This window comes from Papaver somniferum, chromosome 6 (assembly GCF_003573695.1).
Source record: "Papaver somniferum cultivar HN1 chromosome 6, ASM357369v1, whole genome shotgun sequence".
Classification (NCBI taxonomy): Eukaryota; Viridiplantae; Streptophyta; class Magnoliopsida; order Ranunculales; family Papaveraceae; genus Papaver; species Papaver somniferum.
In genome coordinates this window covers 18933042-18940194 of record NC_039363.1, presented here as the reverse complement: position 1 = coordinate 18940194, position 7153 = coordinate 18933042, and the positions used below count along the sequence as shown (strand labels likewise).

At 41.0% G+C, this 7153-nt stretch overlaps 1 pseudogene; it reads right to left on the bottom strand.

The window, feature by feature from the left end:
- Positions 1–5920: 5920 nt before the first annotated feature.
- LOC113292008 lies at positions 5921–6020 on the bottom strand (annotated as a pseudogene).
- Positions 6021–7153: the final 1133 nt, after the last annotated feature.

The window sequence follows — 7153 nt, the reverse complement described above, 5'->3', positions numbered from 1 at the left end:
TCACAGGTTGTTGACTAATATCGAACACATTCAATTCTACCGTCATGTTACCAAAAAGCAGTTCAACACCCATTACGACAATTAATGATCGCGTTGGACGTAGCCAAGAAAGGACGTCCTAAGATGACAGGAATGTGACAGTCTGGGTTTTGTCAGGTTGAGTGTCTAAGACAATGAAGTCTACGGGAAAATAGAATTTGTCAACCTTGATCAGAACGTCTTCGACCACTCCACGAGGAATCTTGACAGATCGGTCTGCCAGTTGTAGAGTGATAGATGTTGGTTTCAACTCCCCAAGACCTAACTGCTCATAAACAGAATATGGCAGTAGGTTAACACTTGCACCTAGGTCTAATAACGCTTTATTGACCGTGTGTTCTCCTATAGTGCAATAAATTGTTGGACATCCTGGATCCCTAAACTTGGGTGGAGTTTTGTTCAGAATGATGGAACTCACCTGCTCAGCTAAGAAAGCACGTTTGTGCACATTGAGCTTGCGCTTTTGAGTACACAAGTCTTTGAGGAATTTGGCATACGCAGGGATTTGCTTGATTGCCTCAATAAAAGGAATGTTGATGTTGACTCTTTTGAACAGATCTAACATCTCATTGTAATGGGTACTTTTCTGTTGATAGATCAATCTTTGAGGAAATGGGGCAACAGGAGAATGAGTTGGCAAAGGGACATTCACAGCAGTATAATTGTCAGGCTTTCCAACTTGCTCAGATTCTTTGGTTTTCTGGGGTTGTGGAGACAGCGTGGAATTTGTATCAGATTCATTAGGTTCGCCCACGTTGTTCTCGATGACTTTACCACTTCGGAGGGTGGTAATGGCATGGACTTGATCGGGTGAGGTTTCAGTGCAGGATGTTGTGCCTGCTTGAAATATCCTCTTTGGATTTTGTTGGGGTTGGCTAGGAAGTTTACCCTTTTCTCTCTCACACATTTGATCCATCTTTTGATCTAGATTTTTCTGACTTTGCATCAAACTCTGGAACATTTCCTCTAGGGTGGATAATCTCTTGTCGGTATTGTGTTGAGGATATGATTGTTGTTGAGAGTTTGATTGTTGTTGAGAGTTTGATTGTTGTTGAGGGTTTCTCGGGTGTTGATAACCTTGATTGTTCTGATATCCCTGATTGTTTTGATAGCTCTGATTGGGTTGAGATGGTCCTCCCTGAGTGGGTCCTTTTGACCATGAAAAGTTAGGGTGGTTTCTCCATCCTGGATTGTAGGTATGCGAATAGGGGTTATGTTCTTGTTTTTGAAACATGGCATGTGCCTGTTCAAGCCTAGATTCCTGGACTGCAAGCAAATCGGGACAATTTTGGAATTTATGGTTGGGATCGTTACAAGCGGCACATACAGCCGAAGCGACATGTTCTCGGAGAGTAGTGGTGGAAGGTTTTGAATTTTTATGTAGTTCTAACTCTTCTAATCTCCTAACTATTGATGCCATGTTTGCTCTTCCCTCGAAATCTGCTTCAATCCTAAAATCCTTCGCTTCGGATGTAGTCTTTCTGGGTTCACGGATGGATTCCCACTGTTGCGTCTTTTCAGCTACTTCAATCAAGAAGTCCCAAGACGCATCAACAGTTTTGTCTAAGAATAGACCATTACACATCGACTCAACCGTTGTTCGGGTGGACACATCTAGACCTTCATACAAAATTTGCACAAGTCTCCATTTTTCAAAACCATGATGGGGACATTGGAGCAATAATTCATTGAATCTCTCCAAGTATCTAGCTAAGGTCTCACCCTCTAATTGCACAAAGCTATTCAGACTTTGACGAATTGTCGCAGTCTTGTGATTCGGGAAAAACTTTTTGAAAAATTCCTTTATGAGGTCATCCCATGTCATGATGGATTGAGGCTGTAAAGCATAAAGCCAGGCCTTTGCCTTATCTTTCAGGGAGAAAGGAAAAAGCCTTAACTTTAGGGTTTCGTTGGACATTTGAGTGAAACGCAGAGTTCCACAAATTTCCTCGAATTCTCTCACGTGGTGGTACGGGTTTTCATTCTCAACACCTCTAAAAATAGGAAGCATATGTATTGTGCTTGATTTCAGCTCATAATGGCCATTAGCCTCGGGTAGCACAATACAAGAAGGTTGACTGGCTCTAGTTGGGTACATATAATCCTTGAGGGTACGGGGTTCTCCCATTGTTTCTGGTTGATCTGGACTGTCTCCCTCAGAACTTAGAATTTCGATAGGTTCGTCTGGGTTAATTCTAACAAGTCTGTTTGTTTGGTCTCTGTAGGTCACAATCATGTCCTAGTAGGTAACTTAACTAACATTTTAGTCAGAGCAATCGGAAACAATTTTGGACCACAAAAAGGCCCAATATTTTGGTTTAAAATGGGTTTTGATGATTTGGTTTTGGTTTAAAGTTGGGCTTTGGAAAAAAAAAATTTTGAACTAAACCTAGCATAAATTAGCACAACCCATAAAAGAAAATAAAAACAATAATAATACTTAAGACAAGCCCATAAAAGAAAAAGAAAAATAAAAAAAAAAAACAAAAAAATAATTACAGTCCCAAATATAAAAAAAAAAGAAAAAGAAAATAAATAAAAATTATTACAATCCCAAAGAAATAATTAAATTAATTATTAAAAGCCCGAATTTGAATTTAAATGAGGCCCAAGTGGGTTAACTCATGGGTTAGGCTTACTTGATTTTTGGAGGGAAACCCAAAAATAGGCTTTTAGTCCCCTTTTAGTTGCACATCCCAGTTGGGCTTTAGGATCGTCCTAAGCAGCTCACGCTCAAGCCCAGCAACAACAGGTGGAACAGAGCCCAGCAGCAGAGCCCAGCTCAGTTGAAGTGTTGAAGCCCAGCAGCTTGTTGAGATGCAGCAGCCCAGAAGCCCAGCAGCTTGTTGAGATGCAGCAGGCTTGGCTTGGTGTTGCTCGAGCCCAGCAACAGCAACAGCAGCAGCTCAGGTTTCAGCAGCAGCAGCAGCTCAGGTGGCCTAGCAACACAGCTCTGCAGCAACTCAGCAACACAGCTCTGCAGCAACTTAGACAACTCTGCAATGATCTTGACAGAGATGCAATGGTAGATGAAAGACAGCAAGGAAAAGAAATTCAACACACAACACCACTCCCCGGCAGCGGCGCCAAAAACTTGGTGTGGAAATGGGGTTGCACACAAAACTTGCAAGTATACAAGGTCAATCTTTATAATATAGGGATAAGAAAGGGATCAGTCCACAGGGAGTAGGAGTGCTTAAAAGTTTAACCTAAGCTGTCAATGAAGGAAGCAAACAATATGGCAGATGGGAAAGATGGGAAAACAGTTAACCAAGCAAGCAAATGACATGTAATAAAAACAGCAAGGAACCAAGGCTGTAAGCCAAGGGCAGGGGGAAGATTGTGCACTGATTTCAGTGCACAACAGCTACAAATTGCAAGAAATTAAACAAGAAAAACAGTAAATTTAGCAGGGAACAAAATAGAACTGAAATTAAGTGATTGTAAAAGGATTTGTGGTTAAGCCAAGGCTTAGGATCCACCTTGTGTCCTAATCAAACAACATGTTTCTAGGTTGAGTTAAAAATCCTATGCATACATCTAGAATGGGAGGAAGACTAATTTGCTCACTAGTTTCCCCTAGCATTGACTGTCTTTTGACAGAACAATCAATCACAGGCACTATGAGCATTAACCTCTTCCCATTGCTCAATCAAAACATACATCAGGATAACTATCCTAGCAACTTGTCAATTGACAGTGCATAAGGCTTCAACTGAGCCTTAGCTTAGTGCTACTTAGCTCATGCTCAACATAAGTATAACAACATCATTCATCAAACAAAATAGTTCAAACACAACACACATAGCATTCAACTGTCAACTGTGATAAAGAGAACTGGAATTGAAATTGCATAAAATTTGTTTCAATTCTCTCCTAGCTAGTCCAGAGATATCTCTCATCCTCCCACACATCCCCTATTTATACATATAAGAATAATCCCCAAAAATCAGTGAAGTTAGGGTGTACCCAAAAATCCAAAATTCACTCACCTAACACACTGATAGCAACCCAATCAACCAACCCATGATTCAATTAGACGTACAATTGATTTCCCCCAAAAAGTTCCCAAATCAGAAAAATTAGGGTTCTTATAAAAATTATTAAAATTTACCTAATCACTGTTGACACTGGTAGATGTCGACCCATGCCTCCAATCCTTCTCCTGATACTTCTCTTGTTCTTCCCATGCCCTAATTGCTTTTCTAGCTTCACTGATTCGTCAACCACTCACCTAGGGTTTCGGCAGGGGAGAAATTGACGAATTAGGGGGCTATAAAGATGGGTAATAGCTGTAGGAAGGTAGGGGTGATGATGGTGGAGGTGTGGTGGTGGTAGAGGAGTAGGTAGTGGTGGTTGTGGAAGTGGAATAGGTGGTGGTACGGCAAGGTATGGTGGTTCTGTTGCAGAGAGGGGGGAAGAGAAGATGGAGTCGATGGGGTTTGAGGAAGGGGCTGTTTGTTTTGCGGGTATAGATATTAGGTACTAGGGTGTTGAGCAGGTGTAGAGGATTTTGATGTTTCGCGAAGCTGGACCGATGGATGGGAAGATGGTAGGTGGATCCAACGGCGATACGGAGGTAAGCGTGGAGCGACCGTCGGATGAAGGGATGTAGCAAAACGGACGACCCAAGATGGATATGGGCGTTGTGATGTAAAGCGGGGGCTTCGGAGTTTGATGTGCGATGATGGAGCGACCGTAGGATGCTGAAATACTTCGATCTGACGGCTGAAATCCGAGACGGGCTTGGATATAGAAAATGGGTTTGGGTAAGGGTTTTGGGCCTTGGGTATGCCAAGCCCATATCTTCTTTAAGAACAATTCTTCCTCTTCAAGCCCACTTCTATCCTTTTGGTCTTGTGCACGACATTCTTCGCGGCTTCCTTGTGTAATTCCTCCCGGCTTTTCACTACTTTTCTTCTCTTTTCGCTCCGCAATTCATCCAAACTTTATTTATTACCTAAAAATGCAAAATTAAGTAAGAAAAATATTTATTCTTGAAAACAATGAAAATACAGAATATGGGATAAAATGTAGAATTACTGCGCAAAAGATGAGTTAAATGCCAACAAAAAGGGATAAAATTATACAATATTTGGCACTCATCACCTTGGGTATCAAAGCTCCACCGAGCTTCCCTCTCCTTTATTCAACTTACTTTAACTCGGATTGATTCCAGAGGGGTTTGCTTAAATTAAAACGAATTCCCGTTCGAAGGATTAGAAGCTGGTCTAGAAACAATCTAAGTGGAGCCATCATGCTTTTTGTTTGCTAGAAATCAATAGGTTTGATTTGGTTGAGTCGGCCTTGATCTGTGTTTGATTACCCTTCCAATTTAGAAAATTCTATTGTATGCCTGAACGTAAAAGAGACGCACTAGATAGATTTGTTAAAGAGAAACCTAGTAGTTCGAAGCGTCTCGATTACCTTAATCTAGAGAGTCCGCCTTTTGAAGAGTCTGTTTTTGAACGTACTTTGACTGAGGAGAGAATCCTTGTTGCTCCGATAGCGCCAGAAATGGAAACTTTTAAAGCTTTGTTGAATCCAACTAGGACTACTCGCCCCTCATGTATCAGGTTAGCTGAGACGGAAGCAACTTATGAATTTAAACCTAGGACCTTACAGCTGCTCCCAATCTTTTTAGGGAAAGAAAATGAAAACCCCTATTTCCATGTTAGGGACTTTGAGGAAATTTGTAGTACCCTCAGGATTAGAAACCTAGATGATGATGCTTTGAAACTTAGGTTATTCCCCTTTTTCCAGAAAGATAAAGCTAAATCGTGGCTATATAGTTTGGCTTCCGGGTCAATCGAAACGTATGAACAACTTACATCTGCCTTTTTGAACAAGTTTTTCCCTAGGCACAAAACATCGTCTATTAGGACGCAAATTTGCACGTTTTCTCAACAGGAGGGAGAAACTTTGTATAGGTATTTGGAAAGGTTCAATGATTTATTAGCCCAATGTCCTCATCATGGTTTAGAGAACGTTAGGTTAGTTCAGATCCCTTATGAGGGTTTAGATTATACCACCACAACCACAGTAGAATCTATGTGTACTGGTGGATTTGAGAACCAAACAGTTGATGACGCGATGACATATTTGCATGAAGTCGCCGAAAAGACCCAATAATGGGAAAGTAGTAGGGGACCCCAGAAAACAATTCTTCTCGGCACAGGAAACGTTAATAGGGTAGAAGGATGCTACGAATCAGATGCCAAAATTGCTGCTATAGAGAAAAGGTTAGAAGCTTTAGAAGTGGGTAACACTAGTGGTAGAGTGGAGCCTTTTTTGGAAGGCCAGAATAATGAAGAGCAAGCCAATGCTCTATATAATAAAATTAGAAGTTTGAACCATATTCAGAAACCTATAATCCTGGTTGGAGAAACCATCCGAACTTTTCATGGTCTAAGGGCCAGAGTCAGGGTCAGTCTAATAATTTTAATGCTCCCCCAGGTTTTGGCTACACTAGGAATACATCAGGCCCAGAAAATAAAACAACTAGCTTAGAGGAATCTATTGAGATGTTAGCAAAAACTCAGGAAATGTTAGCACAGAGCCATGTTAGTTTTCAATAGGAAACCAAGAAGAATTTTCAAACTAATGCTCAGAGCCTTGCTAAGTTAGAACTTCAAGTCAGCCAAATAGCTAAGACCTTAAGTGAGAGAGATAATGGTAGGTTCCCTAGTAAGACTAATCCCAATCCTAGAGGAGTTCATGAAGTAGGTACAAAACCATCGAATCAATTGAATGCTATTAGAACCCTTAGGAGTGGTAGAATAGTAGACAATCAGGTAACCATGCCCGATAGTGAACATACTGTAGTTCAACCCTCAGGACCACTAGCTAAGGAAACTGATAAAATTTTTGATGATGCCAACTCAGTTCCTGAGAGGCCTGATTCTGTGCCTAGAGCCCCATTTCCTCAGCTATTAGTACCAACAAAGAAGGAATCGAACTTTAATGACATATTGGAGGTTTTTAAGCAAGTTACCATAAACCTTCCTTTATTAGATGCAATTAGGCAAATTCCTGCTTATGCCAAGTTCCTTAAGGATATGTGTACGCGAAAGCGAAAACTTAGCGTCCATAAGAAAGCCTTTTTAGCTAGTCA